Source organism: Phoca vitulina, unplaced genomic scaffold (assembly GCF_004348235.1).
Source record: "Phoca vitulina isolate PV1807 unplaced genomic scaffold, GSC_HSeal_1.0 scaffold11, whole genome shotgun sequence".
Classification (NCBI taxonomy): Eukaryota; Metazoa; Chordata; class Mammalia; order Carnivora; family Phocidae; genus Phoca; species Phoca vitulina.
The window spans coordinates 32710775-32727445 of NW_022589714.1; positions in this window are offsets into that span (position 1 = coordinate 32710775).

Below are 16671 nucleotides of genomic sequence, written 5' to 3' on the forward strand. Positions count from 1 at the left end.
AGTTTGTTTCTCAGAGTCCATAGTCTCTCATGGTTCGTCTCCCCCTCCGATTTCCCCCGCTTCATTTTTCCCTTCCTACTATCTTCTTTTTTTTAACATATAATGTATTATTTGTTTCAGAGGTACAGGTCTGTGATTCGACAGTCTTACACAATTCACAGCACTCACCATAGCACATACCCTCCCCAATGTCTATCACCCAGCCACCCCATCCCTCCCACCCCCCCACCACTAAAACGGGCCTCTTGTCTCTGATTTACATCCTGGAAGGCATTTTTGAAGTAACAACCTCCTTCTACCCAGAAGTAAGTCTCATCTCTAAGAGTTACTTAAGGAAAATCAGTCTAATAACATTAAGGTACCTCTTTCTCAATAGAATTAATGAACCTCCTTTTACTGATCTGACACTCAGAATCTCCCACCTTTAAACTTTTAACTGCTACTTTGCAACTCTTATTATTTATAATAGGGCTTGGAAAACTTTTTCTGTATAATGTCAGATAGCAAATATTTTCAATTTTCCAGGTGTCTGCTAAAACTACTCAACTCTGCCATTTTAGTCAATTGTAGCCATTAACAGTATGTAAATGGGTGTAGCTGAGTTCCAATAAAACCTTATTTCTAAAAGGGCAGACATCAGGATTTGGCCCATGGGTTTGCCAACCCCTGATTTAACTAATACTTTGAGCTATACTTATTTATCTATTAGATTATGGTTTCAATAAGGTCAAGTAATATGTTTTGTTAATTCTTAAAAATTATAGTGAACACCTTTTGAACACTTGTTTTTGCCAGACACCATACTAAGTTCTTCACATGCATTAATTTTTTTTTAATTTTATTATGTTATGTTAGTCACCATACAATACATCATCAGTTTTTGATGTAGTGATCCACGATCCATTGTTTTCGTATAATACCTAGTGCTCCATGCAGTACGTGCCCTCCTTAATACCCATCACCGGGCTAACCAATCCCCCCTCCCCCCTCCCCTCTAAAACCCTGTTTGTTTCTCAGGTCCATAGTCTCTCATGGTTCATCTCTCCCTCCAATTCTCCCCGCCCATTTTTCCCTTCCTTCTCCTAATGTCCTCCATGTTATTCCTTATGTTCCACAAATAAGTGAAACCATATGATAATTGACTTTCTCTTCTTGACTTATTTCACTTAGCATAATCTCCTCCAGTCCCATCCATGTTGATGTAAAAGTTGGGTATTCATCTTTTCTGATGGCTGAGTAATATTCCATTGTATATATGGACCACATCTTCTTTATCCATTCATCTGTCGAAGGGCATCTCGGCTCTTTCCACAGTTTGGCTATTGCGGACATTGCTGCTATGAACATTGGGGTGCATATGGCCCTTCTTTTCACTACATCTGTGTCTTTGGGGTAAATACCCAGGAGTGCAATTGCTGGGTCATAGGGGAGCTCTATTTTTAAATTTTTGAGGAACCTCCACACTCTTTTCCAAAGTGGCTGTACCAACTTGCATTCCCACCAACAGTGTAAGAGGGTTCCCCTTTCTCCACAACCTCTCCAACGTTCGTTGTTTCTCTCCCTGTCCATTTTTGCCATTCTAACTGGTGTAAGGTGGTATCTCAATGTGGTTTTGATTTGAATTTCCCTGATGGCTAATGATGATGAACATTTTTTCATGTGTCTGTTAGCCATTTGTATGTCTTCTTCAGAGAAGTGTCTGTTCATCTCTTCTGCCCACTTTTTGACTTGATTATTTGTTTTTTGGGTGTTGAGTTTGAGAAGTTCTTTATAGATTTTGGATACCAGCCCTTTATCTGTAGTGTCATTTGCAAATATCTTCTCCCATTCTGTGGGTTGCCTCTTTGTTTTGTTGACTGTTTCCTTTGCTGTGCAGAAGGTTTTTATCTTGATGAAGTCCCAAAAGTTCATTTTTGCTTTTGTTTCACTAGCTTTTGGAGATGTATCTTGAAAGAAGTTGCTGTGGCCGATGTCAAAGTGGTTACTGCCTATGTTCTCCTCTAGGATTTGGATGGATTCCTGTCTCACATTGAGGTCTTTCATCCACTTTGAGTTTATCTTTGTGAGTGGTGTTAGAGAATGGTCGAGTTTCATTCTTCTGCATGTGGCTGTCCAATTTTCCCAGCACCATTTATTAAAGAGACTGTCTTTTTTCCATTGCATGTTTTTTCCTGCTTTGTCAAAGATTATTTGACCATAGAGTTGAGGGTCCATATCTGGGTTTTCTATTCTGTTCCATTGGTCTGTATGTCTGTTTTTGTGCCAGTACCATGCTGTCTTGGTGATCACTGCTTTGTAATATAGCTTGAAATTGGGCAACGTGATGCCCCCAGCTTTGTTTTTCTTTTTCAACATCTCCTTGGCGATTCGGGGTCTTTTCTGATTCCATACAAATTTTAAGATTATTTGTTCCAGCACTTTGAAAAATGTCATTGGAATTTTGATCGGGATGGCATTGAAGGTATAGATTGCTCTGGGTAGCATAGACATTTTAACAATGTTTATTCTTCCGATCCATGAGCATGGAATATTTTTCCATCTTTTTGTGTCTTCTTCAATTTCTTTCATGAGTGTTCTGTAGTTCCTAGAGTATAGATCCTTTACCTCTTTGGTTAGGTTTATTCCGAGGTATCTTATGGTTTTTGGTGCTATTGTAAATGGAATCGTTTCTTTAATTTCTCTTTCTACAGTTGTGTTGTTAGTGTATAAGAAAGCAACTGATTTCTGTGCATTGATTTTGTATCCTGCCACATTACTGAATTGCTGGATGAGTTCTAGTAATTTGGGGGTGGAGTCTTTTGGGTTTTCCACATAGAGTATCATGTCGTCTGCGAAAAGAGAGAGTTTGACTTCTTCTTTGCCAATTTGAATACCTTTTATTTCTTTTTGTTGTCTGATTGCTGTTGCTAGGACTTCCAGTACTATGTTGAACAACAGTGGTGAGAGTGGGCACCCTTGACGTGTTCCTGATCTTAAGGGAAAGGGCTCTCAGCTTTTCCCCATTGAGGATGATATTCGCTGTTGGTTTTTCATAGATGGATTTTATGAGTTTGAGGAATGTTCCCTCTACCCCTATACTCTGGAGAGTTTTAATCAGGAAAGGATGTTGTATTGTGTCAAATGCATTTTCTGCATCAATTGAGAGGACCATATGGTTCTTCTCCCTCCTCTTATTAATGTGTTCTATCACATTGATTGATTTGCGAATGTTGAACCACCCTTGCATCCCTGGGATAAATCCCCCTTGGTCGTGGTGGATGATCCTTTTAATGTACTGTTGGATCCTATTAGCTAGGATTTTGTTGAGGATTTTGGAATCCATGTTCATCAGGGATATCGGTCTGAAATTCTCCTTTTTGATGGGGTCTTTGCCTAGTTTGGGGATTAAGGTAATGCTGGCCTCATAGAATGAGTTTGGAAGTTTTCCTTCTGTTTCTATTTTTTGAAACAGCTTCAGTAGAATAGGTATTATTTCTTCTTTGAATGTTTGGTAGAATTCCCCAGGGAATCCATCAGGCCCTGGACTCTTGTTTTTTGGGAGGTTTTTGATCACTGCTTCAATCTCGTTACTGGTTATTGGCCTATTCGGGTTGTCAATTTCTTCCTGTTTCAGTCTTGGCAGCTTATAGGTTTCCAGGAAGGCCTCCATTTCATCCAGATTGCTCCGTTTATTGGCATATAGTGTTTGATAATAATTTCTAATAATTGTTTCTATTTCCTTGGTGTTAGTTGTGATCTCTCCCCTTTCATTCATAATTTTATTAATTTGGGTCCTTTCTCTTTTCTTTTGGATAAGTCTGGCCAGTGGTTTATCAATCTTATTAATTCTTTCAAAGAACCAACTTCTAGTTTCATTGATCTGATCTACTGTGTTTCTGGTTTCTAAGTCATTGATTTCTGCTCTAATTTTAATTATTTCTCTTCTAATGCGTGGCTTAGGCGTCGTTTGTTGCTTTTTCTCTAGTTCTTTAAGGTGTAGAGTTAGTTGGTGAATTCGGGATTTTTCTGTTTTTTTGAGTGAGGCTTGGATGGCTATGTATTTCCCCCTTAGGACCGCTTTTGCAGTATCCCATAGGTTTTGGACCGATGTGTTTTCGTTCTCATTGATTTCCATGAATTGCTTAAGTTCTTCTTTGATTTCCTGGTTGACCCAAACATTCTTGAGCAGAGTGGTCTTTAGCTTCCAAGTGTTTGAATTTTGCCAAATTTTTTCTTGTGATTGAGTTCCAGTTTTAGAGCATTGTGGTCTGAGAATATGCAGGGAATAATCTCAATCTTTTGGTATCGGTTGAGATCTGATTTATGACCCAGTATATGGTCTATTCTGGAGAAAGTTCCATGTGCGCTCAAGAAGAATGAGTATTCTGTTGTTTTAGGGTGGAATGTTCTGTAAATATCTATGAGGTCCATCTGGTCCAATGTATCATTCAAAGCTCTTGTTTCCTTGTTGATTTTCTGCTTAGATGATCTGTCCATTGCTGAGAGTGGAGTATTGAGGTCTCCTGCAATTAACCTATTGTTATCAATATGACTCTTTATTTTGGTTAACAGTTGGCTTATGTATATGGCTGCTCCCATGTTGGGGGCATAGATATTTACAATTGTTAGATCTTCTTGTTGGATAGACCCTTTAAGAATGATATAGTGTCCTTCTGTGTCTCTTATTACAGACTTTAGTTTAAAATCTAATTTGTCTGATATAAGAATTGCTACCCCAGCTTTCTTTTGGGGTCCGCTGGCATGGAAGATGGATCTCCATCCCTTCACTTTCAGTCTGGATGTCTCCTTAGGTTCAAAATGAGTCTCTTGTAGACAGCATATGGATGGGTCCTGTCTTTTTATCCAATCTGCAACCCTGTGCCATTTTATGGGAGCGTTTAGGCCATTCACATTGAGAGTGATTATTGAAAGATATGAATTAATTGTCATCATGTTGCCTGTGAAGACATTGTTTTTATAGATTGTCCCTGTAAATTTCTGTTGTAGATCACTCTTGGAGTCTTTCTCCTTTTATAGAACCCCGCTTAATATTTCTTTGAGGGCCGGCTTAGTGGTCACATATTCTTTCGGTTTCTGCCAGTCATGGAAGCTCTGCATCTCTCCATCCATTCTAAATGAAAGCCTCGCCGGATAAAGTGTTCTTGGCTGCATGTTCTTCTCATTTAGTACTCTGAATATGTCTTGCCAGGCCTTTCTGGCTTGCCAGGTCTCTGTGGATAGGTCTGACGTTATTCTGATGTTCCTCCCTCTGTACGTAAGGAATCTCTTCCCCCTAACTGCCCTTAAGATGGTTTCCTTGGTTCTAAGATTTGCAAGTTTTCCTATTACATGCCGGGGTGTTGGCCTGTTTTCCTTGATCTTAGGAGGGGTCCTCTCTGCCTCTAGGACTCGAATGTTTGTTTCATTCCCCAGATTAGGCAAGTTCTCAGCTACAATTTGCTCAAATACATCTTCTAGTCCTCTCTCTCTCTCCATTCCCTCCGGGATTCCAATTATTCTGACATTGGAACGCCTCATGGTGTCACTTATTTCTCTGATTCTATTTTCATGGATTCTGAGTTGTTTTTCCCTGGCCTCCTCTTTTCCCTTTTTATCTATTATACTGTCTTCCAGATCGCTTATTCTCTCTTCTGTCTCAGTTACCCTAGCTGTTAGATTATCTAGATTGGATTGGATCTCATTGATAGCATTTTTAAGTTCTGCCAATTCCCCTTTTATTTCTGCCCTTAGAGACTCTATGTTGCCATTAATTGATTTCTCCATTCTAGCCATTGTCTTCACAATTGCTAGCCTGAATTCCATCTCCGACATCTTGGTTATATCTGCATCCATTTGTAAATCTGCAGCATAAGTCATAATCTCTGAGTCTTTCCTGTTTTGGGGGCTCCTCCTCCTAGTCATTCTGTTGATGGGTGTTTGAGGGAATGTATAGAGTCCAAATTATTGACCAGAACCCAAGCAAGATGCACCTGTTTTCTTGGGACCTTAGGGTTGCTGGCCTCTTGTTTTCCCAGCCTGTCTTCTGGGGGAGGGGCCTGCCGTGCTGTTACTCAGGCAACCCTGTTTGGGCGGAGTTGCCCTGAGCCCCTGTGGCGGGGGATAGGTTCAGTGGGAATCAGTCTTTGGGGCTTTTGTTCTCTGGCGCCTTTCCCTGGCAGCTTTCCGTGTCTCTTCGGCGAGTCAGAGCAGAAGAGACCATTTCCAACCCTCTGCCTCAGAGCAGAGAGACCGCAGTCTGTTCTTCAGTGAGCTCTCCAGGCCACACTGTCTCCGTTTCTGTCCGTGCTGCTATAAACTGCAGCAGCCTGGGTTGTGCGCCCCTCCGCAGCGCTCCCAGTCCTGCCTCCAGGTCGGAGCATATCTCTGCCCTTTGTGCTTCTAAAACTGCCAGCTGCTCCCAGGTCGTGCGCACGCGCAACTCCGCCACTTGGGGTTCTGTCCCGGGGACTGCAGTTCGCGTGCGCGCGACTCCGCCACTCAGGGATTCCACCCCGGGGGTTGCAGTTCACCGACGGGACCCCGGCGCACCGGGTTTCTGTCTCGGAGGCTGCAGTTCGCGTGCAGGCGACCGTCGCTCCAGGTTTCTGTCCGGGTGGCTGCGCTTCGCGTGCGCGCGACCCCGCCGGTCTGGTTTTCCACCCCGGGGACTGCCTTAAAGTCCTTTCCCGATGCTACCGGTCTGCAAGTCTGTGCCCCGTCCGCAGCGCGCGAGGCTGTCACTCACCGGCGGTGTAGGATCCCCACGGCCAGCACCCTCCCGCTGCCGTTTATCCTCCATTATCTGCCCGCGGAATCACGGCTCTCCGCTTCGTACCTCAAAACCAACCGCCTGCGATATTCTGTTTGTAGAGATCCAGATCTTCTTACATCTCAGGCTGGTTTCGTGGGTGCTCAGAGTGGTCTGGTAGATATCCAGCTCAATTCCGGGGACCCCTACTCCTCCGCCATCTTTCCCCCCTCCCTCCACATGCATTAATTTATTTAATTCTCATAACAACTTTGAGAGCTAGGGGCTTTATTATGCCAATTTTTCAACTGAGAAGACTGAGGCACAAAGAGACACAAAGAAGTTAAGCAGAGCCAATTAAGTCAATGCCAGGATTGAGCCCAAATTTGTCAACCCTAAAACTCAGTTCCTATTTACTACATTAATCTACTTTCTTGTGTGTGTGTGTGTGTGTGTGTGTGTCTGTGTGTCTGTGTGTGTATCCCAAAGCATTTTTCAATAAATAGTGAATGAGTGAACGAAAAAATTTTGATTCAAATTATCTCTTAAAAACAATATACACACGAATAGAACTGCAATACACAATGTAATACTCAATTACATAATATAATATAATTCTTGTATTATGTCACTACTTGAAACCAGGACTAATCTGGCTCAGTTATTTAAAACAGGAATAAATAAATAAATAAATAATAAATAAATAAATAAATAAAAACAGGAAGGGGGCTTAGAGATGAATTAGGATATTGACATAGAAGGTGCATGGAAGGAAGCCTTCTATTAATAGAGAAGGGTCCACCTATTCCAAAAACACAGTACCCAAGATTTATAGGAGCCAAAAATCCCCATCCAGGCCAGTGGTTAGAAAAAGAGCTCTCAGATGAGAGGAGTCAGCCAAAGAAATGCAGAACAAACAGTTAAGTTGTAGTTTCCCAGTCACAGAAGAAGGATGAGTATCAGGTACCCATTCTTTAGAAGCAGAACTAGAAAAGAGAGAAGTCGGATTCTCTCTTCGGGTCACAGGATATAAAATCAATGTACAGAAATCTGTTGCATTTCTATATACTAATAATGAAGCAGCAGAAAAAGAAATCAAGGAATTGATCCTATTTACAATTGCACCAAAAACCATAAGATATCTAGGAATAAACCTAACCAAAGAGGTAAAATATCTGTACTCTGAAAACTATACAACACTTAAGAAATTGAAATCCACTTTATTTTTTTATTATTATGTTCAATCAGCCAACAAAATTCTCTTTTTTATTATGTTCAGTAAGCCAACATATAGTACCTCATTAGTTTTTGATGTAGAGTTCAATGATTCATTAGTTGCATATAACACCCAGTACTCATCACAATACGTGCCCTACAAAAAAAGAAAGAAAAAAAGAAGAAACAAAAAAAGAAAGAAAGAAAGAAAGAAAAAAAGAAAGAAAGAAAGAAAGAGAAAGAAAGGAAGGATGAAAGAAAGGAAGAAAGAAAAAGAAAAAGAAAGAAAGAAAAAAGAAAAAGATTGAAGAGGACACAAAGAAATGGAGATGCATCCCATGCTCATGGATTGGAAGAACAAACATTGTTAAAATGTTTATAGTACCCAAAGCAATCTACACATTTAATGCAATCCCTATCAAAATACCACCAGCATTTTTCACAGAGATAGAACAAACAATCCTAAAATCTGTATGGAACCATAAAAGACCCTGAATAGCCAAAGCAATCCTGAAAAAGGAAAACAAACTAGAGGCATCACAATTCTGGACTTCAAGCTATATTACAAAGCTGTAGTTGTCAAGACAGTATGGGACTGGCACAAAAACAGACACATAGATCAGTGAACAGAATAGAAATGAAGGGGGGGAAATAGGAGGGAGAGATGAACCATGAGAGACCATGGACTCTGAGAAACAAACTGAGGGTTTTAGAGGGGAGGGGGTTGGGGGGATGTGATGGGTATTAAGGAGGGCACGTACTGCATGGAGCACTGGGTGTTATACAAAAACAATGAATCATGGATCACTACATCACAAACTAATGATGTATTGTACAGTGACTAACATAACATAATAAAATAAAATTTTAAAAAAAGAACAGAATAGAAAACCCAGAAATGGACCCACAACTCTATGGTCAAGTAATCTCTGACAAAGCAGGAAAGAATATCTAAAAGAAAAAAGACAGTCTCTTCAATAAATGGTGTTGGGAAAACTGGACCACAACATACAGAAGAATGAAACTGGACCACTTTCTTATACCATACACAAATATAAATTCAAAATGCATGAAAGACTTAAATGTGAGATAGGAAACCATCAAAATCCTAGAGGCAAACAAGGCAGTAACTTCTTTGGCATTGGCTGCAGGAACTTCTTACTAAACACGTCTCCAGAGGCAAGAGAAACAAAACCAAAAGATAATTATTGGGACTTCATCAAGATAAAAAGCTAGCGCACAGCAAAGGAAACAATCAACAAAACTAAAAGGCAGCCTACATAATGGGAGAAGATATCTGCAAATGACATATCTGGTTAAAGAGTTAGTACCCAAAATCTATGAAGAACTTATCAAACTCAACACCCAAAAACAAGTAATCCAATTAAGAAATGGGCAGAAGACATGAATAGACACTTTTTCCTAAGAAGACATGCAGATGGCTAACAGACATATGAAAAGATGCTCAACATCACTCATCATCAGGGAAATACAAATCAATACCAAAATGAGATATCACCTCACACGTGTCAGAATGGCTAAAATTAACAACACAAGAAAAAACAAGTGTTAGTGAGGATGCGGAGAAAGGGAAACCCTCTTACACTGCTGGTGAGAATGCAAGCTGGTACAGTCACTCTGGAGGAGATCAGTGTGAAGCCTTCTTAAGAAGTTAAAAACAGAACTACCCTAGGACACACCAATTGCACTACTAGGTATTTACCCAAATGACAGAAAAATACAGATTCAAAAGGTTACATGCACCCTGATGTTTATAGCAGTATTATCAACAACAGCCAAACTATGGAGAGAGCCCAGATGTTCACTGACTGATGAACAGATAAAGAAGGTGATATATACATACACACACACACACACACACACACACACACAATGAAATATTACTCAGCCATAAAAAAGAATGAAATCTTGCCATTTGCAATGACATGGATGGAGCTGGAATATATTATGCTAAGCAAAATAAGAATGATAGAGAATGACAAATACCATATGATTTCACTCATATGTGGAATTTAAGAAACAAAACAGATGAACATAAGGGAAGGGAGAAAAGAGAGAGAGGAAAACAAACCATAAGAGACTCTTAAAGACAGAGAACAAACTCAGGGTTGATGGAGGGAAGTGGGTGGGGGATAGGTTAGGTGGGTGATGGGTATTAAGGAGGGCACTTATGATGAGCACTGGGTGTTGTATGTAAGTGATGAATCACTGAATTCTACTCCTGAAACCAATACTGCACTGTATGTTAACTATTAGGATTTAAATAAAACTTGGAAAAAATAAAAAGATTATCTCTTTGGAAGGAGATTGGGATATTCTTCAGCTTACTGAGTCAGGAATTTAAGAACAAAACTTAAGGCAGAAACCTATGTCTCAAAACCGGGGCATAAGGTGAGGGCCAGGTCTACTGAAATGGCCAGATGTTGAAATGTATAAAGTGGAGATAGGGATGCTTAAAAATTTCCTCCCTAAAGAGAGGATAGTCTAATTGGACCAGATCGGCCTAACAGATATATTCAGAACGTTCCATCCTAAAACAAAGAAATATACATTCTTTTCAAGTGCACATGTAACATTCTCCAAAATAGATCACACATTAAGCCACAAAACATGTCTCAACAAATTCAAAAACTCAAAGTCATACCACACATCTTTTCTGACCAAATGTTATGGAACTAGAAATTAACTATTAACTACAAGAAAAAATCTGGAAAGAACACAAATACATGGAAGTTAAATAAGATGTTACTAACCATGGGACGCCTGGGTGGCTCAGTCATTAAGTGTGATCCCAGGGTCCCGGGATCGAGCCTCATGTCGGGCTCCCTGCTCAGCAGGAAGTCTGCTTCTCCCTCTCCCACTCCCCCTGCTTGTGTTCCCTCTCTCTCTGCGTCTCTGTCAAATAAATAAATAAAATCTTTAAAAAAAAGATGCTACTAACCAAAGAATGGGTCAACTAAGAAATAAAAAATGAAATAAAAAAATAGATGGAGACAAATTAAAATGAAAACACAACAGTCCAAAATCTTTGGGAAGCAGCAAAAGCTGTTCTAACAGAAGTCTGTAACAATACAGGCCTACCTCAAGAAGCAAGAAAACTCTCAAACAACCTAGCCTTACACCCAAAGGAGCTAGAACGAGAACAAACAAACCCAAAAACAGGAAGGAAGGAAATAATAAAGACTACAGAAGAAATAAATGAAGTAGAAAATCAAAAACAATAGAACAGATCCATGAAAACAGGAGCTGGTTCTTTGAAAAGATCAACAAAATTGATAAACATTGAGTCACACACATCAAAAAGAGAGAGATAGGACTCAAAATCAGAAATGAAAGAGGAGAAATAACAATCAACACCACAGAAAATACAAAGGGTTATAAGAGAATATTATAAAAAATTACGTGCCAACAAATTGGATAACCTAGAAGAAATAGAGAAATTCCTAAAAACACATAGGCTCCCAAAACTGAATCAGGAAGAAATAGAAAATGTGAACAGACCAAATACCAGCAATGGAATTGAATTGGTGATCAAAGACCTCCCAACAAACTAAAGTCCAGCACTAGACAGCTTCAAAGGTGAATTCTATCAAACATTTAAAGAAGAGTTAATGTCTATTCTTCTCAAACTATTCTAAAAAATATAAGAGGAAGGAAAGCTTCCGAATTCACTGTATGAGGCCAGCATTACCCTGATACCAAAACCAGATACAGACATGACAAAAAAAGAGAACTATAGGCCAATATCTCTGATGAACATAGATGCAAAAATCCTCAACAAAACATGAGCAAACCAAATCCATGTATACATTTAAAAAATCATTCACCATGATCAAGTGGGATTTATTCCTGGGACACAAGGGTGGTTCAATATTCACAAATGAATCAACGTGATACATCACATCAACAAGAGAAAGGATAAAACCATATGATCATTTCAATGATGGAGAAAAGCAGAAATGACTCAGAAGAAGCATGTGACAAAGTAAAACATGCATTCATGATAAAAACTCCCAACAAAGTAGATTTAGTGGGTACATACCTCAACATAATGAAGGATACATATGAAAAACTCACAGCTAACATTATACTCAATGGAGAAAAACAAAGAGCTTTTCCCATAAGATTAGGAATAAGACAAGGATGTCCACTCTCACCACTTTTATTCGACATACTAATGGAAGTCCTAGCCACAGTAATCAGACAAGAAAAAGAAATCAAAGGCATCCAAATTGTTAAGGAAAAAGTAAAACTTTCAACATTTGCAGATGAGGTGATACTATATATAGAAAACCCTAAAGACTCAACTGAAAAACTATGAGAACTGATCAGTGAATTCAGTAAAGTCACAGGATACAAAATCAGCTTACAGAAATCCATTGCATTTCTGTACACTAATAATGAAGCAGCAGAAAGAAAAATTAAGAAAATAGTCTCATTAACAAATGTACCAAAAATAATAAAATACCTAGGAATAAACTTAACCAAGGAGGTGAAAGACTTGTACTCCAAAAACTATAAAACACCGATGAAAGAAAATGAGGATTACACAAATGGAAAGATATTCTATGCTCATGAATTGAGAGACTATTCTATACTACCTAAAATTTCCATTCTACCTAAACCAATCTACAGATTTAGTGCAATCTCTATTAAAAATATCAACAGCTTTTTTCACAGACCTAGAGCAAACTTAAAATTTGTATAGGACCACAAAAGACCCCAAATAGCCAAAGCAATCTTGAAAAAGAAGAACAAAATTAAAGGTATCACAATCTCAGATTTCAAGATATACTACAGAACTGTAGTAATCAAAACAGCATGGTACTGGCAAAAAAAACTGACACACGGACCAATACAACAGGATAGAGAGCGCAGAAATAAACTCATGCTTCTATGGTCAATTAATCTTTGACAAAAGAGGCAAGAATATGTAAAGGGGAAAAGACAGTCTCTTCAACAAATGGTGTTGGGAAACCTGGACAGCTACACGCAAAAGAATGAAACTCGGGGTGTCTGGGTGGCTTAGTCAGTTAAGCATCTGACCTTTGGTTTCAGCTTAGGTCATGATCTCACGGTCCGGAGATAGAGCCCTGAGTGGGGCCCCATGCTCAGCGTGTAGTCTGTCTCCCTCCCTCTCCCTCCTCTGCTTCTTCCCACACTCATGCTCTCTAAAATAAATAAATAAATTAATTAATTAATTAAAAAATCGTTTTTAAAAAAAAAAATGAAACTGGACCCACTTTTTTACATCATACATGAAAATAAACTCAAGATGGATTTAAGACCTAAATGTGAGACCTGAAACTATAAAAAATCCTAGAAGAGAGCACAGGCAGTAATTTCTCTGACTTTGGCCATAGCAATATTTTTCTAGATATGTCTCCTGAGGCAAAGGGAAACAAAAACAAAAATAAACTACTGGGACTACCTCAAAATAAAAAGCTTCTGCACAGGAAAAGAAAGAACCAATAAAACTAAAAGACTACTGGAGAAGGTATTTGCAAATGACATATCCCATAAATGGTTAGTATCCAAAATACATAAACAACTGATACAACTCAACACCCCAAAAACAAATAATCCAATGAAAGAGTGGGCAGAACACATGAACAGACATTTCTTCAAAGAAGACATACAGATGCACTAGGTGTTATATGCAACTAATGAATCATTGAACACTACATCAAAAACTAATGACATACTATATGCTGGCTAACTGAACATAATAAAAAAAAAGAAGACATATAGATGGCCAACAGACACATGAAAAGATGCTCAACATCACCAGTTATCAGGGAGATGCAAATCAAAACTGCAATGAGATATCACCTCACACCTGTCAGAATGGCTAATCAAAACCACAAGAAACAAGAAGTGTTGATCAGGATGTGGAGAAAAGGGAACCCTTGTGCACTGTTGGTGGGATCGTAACTGGTTCAGCCACTATGAAAAATAGTATAGAGGTTCCTCAAAAATTAAAATAGAATAATCATATGATCCAGTAATTCTACTACTGGGTGTTTACCCAAAGAATATAAAAATACTCATTCAAAAAGATATATGTATTCCTATGTTTATTGCAGCATTATTTATGTAAATAACCAAATAACCAAGATAGGAAAGCAACCCAAGTGTCCATCGGTAGAATAGATAAAGAAGATGTGATGTATAGATACAATGAAATATAACTCAGCCATAAATAAGAATGAAATCTTGCCGTTTGCAACAACATGGATGGTTCTAGAGGGTATAATGCTAAGTGAAATAAGTCCATCAGAGAAAGATAAATACCATATGATTTCACTCATATGTGGAATTTAAGAAACAATTTAAGAAAAAAAAGAAACAAATTAAAAAAAACCAGAGTCTTAACTATAGAGAACAAACGGAAGCTTATCAGAGGGGAGGTGGGTGGGTGGGTGGGGTTTACAGGTAAAATAGGTGAAGGGGTTTAAGAGTAGACTTGTCATGATGAGCACTGAGTAATGTATAGAATTGTTGAATCACTATAGTGTTTGCCTAATACTAATATAACAGTTTGTTAAATATATTGTAATTAAAATATTTTTTTTATAAGAGATGGTAGTCTAGGGAGTAGGATAAAGAGTATACTGATAGGGACACTAGGTAGATTCAGTTATAAAAAGAACAGTGATGCATGGGCTGAGATACTAAACGAGATCTGACAGAAATATTAACTCCAGCCAGTTACAAGTTCACCAAGGTCAAGAAGAGATTATTTCCTTTGCATAGCAAAGTAATGTCTACATGGCGCAGTGCCATGCTCTAAATGCACACTCAATATTTATTACTGGGCCTACTGAAAAATCTCTAAGACAATACACAGTGACTAATACCTGAGTCTTCTCTCTCTCATTTCTTTTCTTGTCTACCAATTCTCTATACTTAATTTTTTCTGGGTCAGTTTGACTTCAACAGCTAAAGTCATTTGCAGAAAGCTCTACCCTTCTGAATGCCCTGGGTATCTGGGCATGGTGTATATGGTAATCTTGTCAAAGAATGACTTTTCTGTTGGATGACACTACATTTGAGTGCCCAAATGTTTCAATATGAAAAATCAGGGAAAGATCCACTTGATTGAGGAGAAAGGTAAAATAAGAACGCAATTTTACCAGCCTCATTAGGAGACACAAGGTTTTGTATTCGAACTGCATTTGGAATTTTGCAAAAATTCACGTTTGCATATGCCTGAACATGTATACTTTTTCACATCATTTTAAGCTTTAAAACTTTCTTATGTAAAATTATCCACCCATAAGTCAACTAACCACTATTCACCAAATGCTATTTAATAAAGTGATACTGGATACAGACCCCTCCACCAACTTTTGACCTTTTTTTAAAAACACAGAAATAGAGGTGTGTTTTGGGAGGTAGTGTATGACATAAAGTCATTCAAATGCATGAAATTCACATTTAGAAATATGTTTAACAAAACTCAAATTCTTGAAGAATAAAGACTGTTTCAGAAAACCAAAGTAGTCTGTTGAAACTTTATTTTACCAAAACAAATCTGTCATCTCCATCCTCAGGACAACTTCCTTCCTTTAAAGGATAATTACTAAGGTCATGTTTGGGATAATACATAGCAGAATTCATTCTTGTAAAAAAAAGTCTCATACAAGGCAAACTTGGAAGCCTGGTGGTAAGAGCAGCATTCAAGAGTGCAGAAATATTTTCCAACTTTCTTTAGGTGTTTGGATATGACTGATAGTGTCACTGAAGACACCAGAGCTAGAACAACTGGGAAAGAGCAATTTCTCTCCTTCTAATTGAAGCCACATCCACTTTATTACTTATTTTCCTCATATTCCTTAACAAAATATTCTTCTTGTTTTGATTTGTCATTTCTTCCAGAAGAAAACTTTATAAATTTGATTTGTTAGTATATTCAAAAAATTTCAGAGAGAATACCTACTAGTGCAATTGCTGGGTTGTAGGGTAGCTCTATTTTTAACATCTTGAGGAACCTCCATACTATTTTCCAGAGTAGCTGGTGATGAGCACTGGGTGTTATACACAACTAATGAATCACTGAACACTAAAAAAAATAAATTAAATTAAATTAAATTAAAAATTTCAGAGAGAAAAGTTATCTTTCACTCAGAGGGCATGGAGACATCTAGTCCAGAAACTGTGACACCAAGAATATATTCCTCCCAAAAAGCTGGAGTGGTGAGAAATGGAGTTGGTGGCAGTACTGTTCATGTGGCTGTGGGAAACATAAAACTATTGAAGCAGGATTCAAAAGGCCCTGACCGAGAAATGACTTGAAAACTTAAAGCTACATGAACCTAGGTAAAACATGCCAGAGGAATAACAACCCTTGATGCTTCATCCCATGGTTGTTTCAAAAATCAATCATGATAATATATGAATCTGATTTTTCAAGTGCATAGCACTGTACAAATGTAGCCATTTCCCATACATTGATTACAATTACCTATCAGCCACCTACTTTTTTCTGAATATCTTCAATATTTATATTACAATAAAGGCAAATACCTTTCCAATTATGTAAACAGTGACTGCTTCACATCCAGTGTTTCTTCCTTTCAAGCAATGCACCTTTCTTGGTAAAATCATGTTATCTGTTAGGGAGAACATCTGGACTTCTTACTCAACTGCTGCTCTCATAGACACAGAAGCCAATATCCCATTATGAGCTACAAGAGTTAGTTCAT